This window comes from Theropithecus gelada, chromosome 19, assembly GCF_003255815.1.
Source record: "Theropithecus gelada isolate Dixy chromosome 19, Tgel_1.0, whole genome shotgun sequence".
In the NCBI taxonomy this organism is placed as follows: domain Eukaryota; kingdom Metazoa; phylum Chordata; class Mammalia; order Primates; family Cercopithecidae; genus Theropithecus; species Theropithecus gelada.
The window spans coordinates 35,487,032-35,491,096 of record NC_037687.1 but is presented as its reverse complement, the minus strand read 5'-3'; positions in this window follow the sequence as shown (position 1 = coordinate 35,491,096).

Below are 4,065 nucleotides of genomic sequence, written 5' to 3'. Positions count from 1 at the left end.
GCGTGCACCTCGAGTCCCGCCCACTGCGAGGCGGCAGGAGGTGGGGTGCAAGGTGTTCCTGAGTTGAAGTTTCGGGCGCCGCAGAGCCTTTTGAAATGTTTATTTCAAAAGTAGTTCACATTACATGTAAAGAATGGTAAAATAATAATAATAATAAATTCTTAATCCCTGGTTTATGTAAATATGATTTCTTAAAAATCCCATTCTCCCAAATGGCATCATAATATTTCGTAATCATTTCTTGCCCACAGGTCATATATCATGGATAGTTCTCTATCACTACAGACGTAGAGATACGTAGAGATAATAATAAAAAAAAATACTTGCAATGCTTGCCTAGGATTCTTTAGCTTTTAGGGAAGTTACCCCCTTGTCCTCCATTGAACTTACGCTTCTAATTTTAGCATATCAAAACTAGACACAATCACTTTCTTTAATATTTTCCCAGTTTGATGGACAAAATATCCTGTCTCATTTTCCCAATTTGACAGACTAAATATGCTGTCTTATTGCCTATTGCATTTCATTGTCATCTTTTATTTAAGTACTCTCTGTGAATTAATGATATCGCTTCTGTTATGAGTGAACTGCTCCCCCAGTTTCAACATTTATAAAGTAGTTTAGGAAAAAAAAAAAAAAACCTTCATCTGACAAGGTGTATCAGTCTTTTCATTTGTGGCTTTTTTTTTTTTTCCTCCAGTATGATCAAAAAGACATTTCTTAGCCTGATTCCCAATAAGTGCATCTCTATATTCATTTCAGATGCTCTCATTGTTCTTTTGAATCACCGTGTGATTCGTTTAAGTGTATGATATGAAAGAAGATGGAGTTTCCTGTTTCACCAAAGGATTGCCTACTTTTCTTAACAAAATTTACATAAAAAGTAATTATTTCCTTTCTGATTTAAATGGCATCCTAATCACTTACATTGCTATATATATAAAATGAAATATTTTCTGGGATAGAAGTGTGTTCCGAAGATAGAGATGTCTTTTTCTGTGCCGTGATGAAAGGTTTCAGTTACGGTGAGAACTCATTTCCTTATCTCTCCCTCCTTGTTGTGTTTCAAAAATTTCATCCTGGAAGTTCTAGAACTCTCCCTTATAAACAGAGTATCGAATTGTTTTGATAAATTCTAAAAAATTGTCAATGACTCCAAAGCATCCAAGCCCATCAGGCATTTGGTTCCAAACCACTCCTCTTTGCTTGGGTAGACACAGTCCTAGTTCTCAGCCCGTGTTCTCCAGTTTTACAAATGTCTGAATTTGCTGCTATTGTTCTTCCTTCTGTAAGTCCATCCTTTCCTGTGCTATTGAAATCTTACTCAATATTTAAGACACAACTGGAATATCATTTCCTCTACTGAGTGTTTTTGAACTCTATAATTCAATGAGCAGATCAGTCTGTGATTGGGAGAATTTCATGTGAGTGTGGTGCATGTTAAATATCACTCTCGGAACTTTCTCATTTCCCCGAGAAATCAATAAATTATATTACTCTGGGATCCAGCAACACATGGTTTAAATCGCTGGTTACCACGTTTCACACGTCCTCCATGGTCAGATCTCTAAGTCATCAAAATAATTGAGTCTTCTTTTTCTTTATTTTCTTCATTTACTTTTCATGGCTCTGGCACATGGGAAGCACTTAAGCAATTCTATCAAGTGTCTTGGCCGGGCACGGTGGCTCACGCCTGTAATCCCAGCACTTTGGGAAGCTGAGGCGGGCAGATCACGAGGTCAGGAGACTGAGACCATCCTGGCTAACACGGTGAAACCCCTTCTCTACTTAAAAAAAAAAAAAAGAACAAAAATAGCCAGGTGTGGTGGCAGGTGCCTGTAGTCACAGCTAGTCAGGAGGCTGAGGCAGGAGAATGGCGTGAACCTGGGAGGCAAAGCTTGCAGTGAGCCGAGATCGAACCGCTGCACTCCAGCCTGGGCAACAGAGCAAGACTCCGTCTCAAAAAAATAATAATAAAATTTAAAAAATAATAAATTTTTTTAAAAAGTGTCCTGACCTGGAAGCTGAGAGCCAACCTGGACAAGGTGTGGGTAGATGAATCCATTCCAAGGCCCAAGATGAACATTCAGCCCTCATCCTACCTCAAACAAGCTGCAAAAGATTGTAGAAACCGTGTGTCAACTGAATTTGAAACTGCTGTAATTTCCCACTCCCTAACAGTTTTGTTATTGTTGAGAAAAAATAACCAAATTTTAAGTAGGCAAGGGATTTCAGTAGACATATCTTAAATGAAAATAAACAAATAAGCAAGAGACACATGAAATGACTCTCCACATCCTCAGTCATTAGAGAAATGGAAGTCAAAACAATGGTGCCGCTTCACACTCACTAGAATGGCAAGGATTGAAAAGCAGAAAATAGGCTGGGTGCAGTGGCTCACGCCTGTATCCCAGAACTTTGGGAGGCCAAGGCGGTCGGATCACTTGAGGTCAGGAGTTTGAGACCAGTGTGGCTAACATGGTGAAGCCCCGTTTCTCCTAAAAATACAAAAAATTAGCCAGGTGTGGTGGCATGCAGCCATAATCCCAGGTATTTGGGAGGCGGAGGTTGCAGTGAGCCGAGATCACATCATTGCACACCAGCTTGGGCAACAAGAGAGAAATTCTATCTCGAAAAAACAAAAACAAAAACAAAAAAGCAGAAAATAACAAATGCTGACGATTATGTAAAGAAGCTGTAACATTCCTGCACTGCTGGTAGGAATTTCAAAATCTACAGCCATATTGGAAAATAATCTGGAAGTTCCTAAACATGGTAAACGTAATAGAAGTTTCCAAATGACCCAGAAATTCCAGACCTAGGTATGCACCAAGAGAAAACATTTGTCCAAACTGAATATTGAGGAAAGAAGATCACTTGAATCCAGCAGATTTAGACCAGCCTGGATGACATGGTGAAACTCTAACTGTAAAATAAAATTAAAAAAAAAAAAAAAGCCAGTAGTGGAGGTAAGCACCTGTGGTCCCAGCTATGTGGGAGGCTTACATCAACGGTGTCACCGCCAGGTAGGAGGGTCATGCTAGCCATGTCACCAGTATTGTCGCCCAAAGGGACGCTGACATGCTGGAGATCGGTGTCAGTATGGGCGCTGGCAACCACGTCGGCAAGCAGGAGGGTCCCGCTGCACAGCTGCGGGGCGATGATAGTCTGGGTGGTGATATCGGCCGTAAGAGGAGCCTCTTCTGCTGACAAGAGTGTGACAGTAGCAACCAGATGGACAGGCCTGCGTGTGAGGACGGAATGCAGGAGGGACTCTTCTGCAGCTGGGTGTGGGGCCCTCACCAGAAAGGTGGAGAAATGGCCAGGTAACTGTGTCATGTTGGCTAGTAGATTGGCCAGGGCTTCGAACTGAAGGACAGTAACAGGGAGTAGCTGTCAGGCCCTGGAAGTGTCTGAGTGTAAATGGAGATGGGTTCGGGGTCACTGAGGGATACGTGGGAGCCATCCCTGTATAGACACAGGTCATAGGGAAATAATCTCGTGAGGCCTGCGAGTTTCTAGGGTTCTCCTGGGTGCCTGGGGCTGACTGCTGCAGAAATCTGGGGAAGGTGGGAGAGAAGCTGGGAGACACAGGAGAGTCCCTGAACGCTGGAGTTGAAGAGGTGAAAGAAATGGGGGAGGGTTGCAGTAAGGTCTGTGAGTTTGTAAGTGATTCTTGGGTGTGGGAAACTGACTCTAGCTGAAATCTGGAGATGGTTGGAGAGTAGCTGAGAGAGACAGAAGAGTCCCTGAGGGCTGGGGGTGAAAACATGAGAGAGACTGTGGAGGAATTCAGTGAAATTGGTGAGTTTGGTGGTGTGTCCCGGGTGCCTGGAATGGACTCCAGCTGGAATCTAGGGATGGTTTGAGAGTAGCTGAAAGAGACAGAAGATTCTCTGTAGGCTGAGGGCAAAGACCTGAGAGAGACTGGGGAGGATCTCAGTGAGGTCTGTGAGTCTGTAGGTGTTTCCTGGGTGTAGGAGGCTGACTCCTGCTGAAATCTGGGTGTGGTTGGAGAGTAGCTGGGACAGACAGGAGAGTGCCTGAGGGCTGGGGGTGAAGACA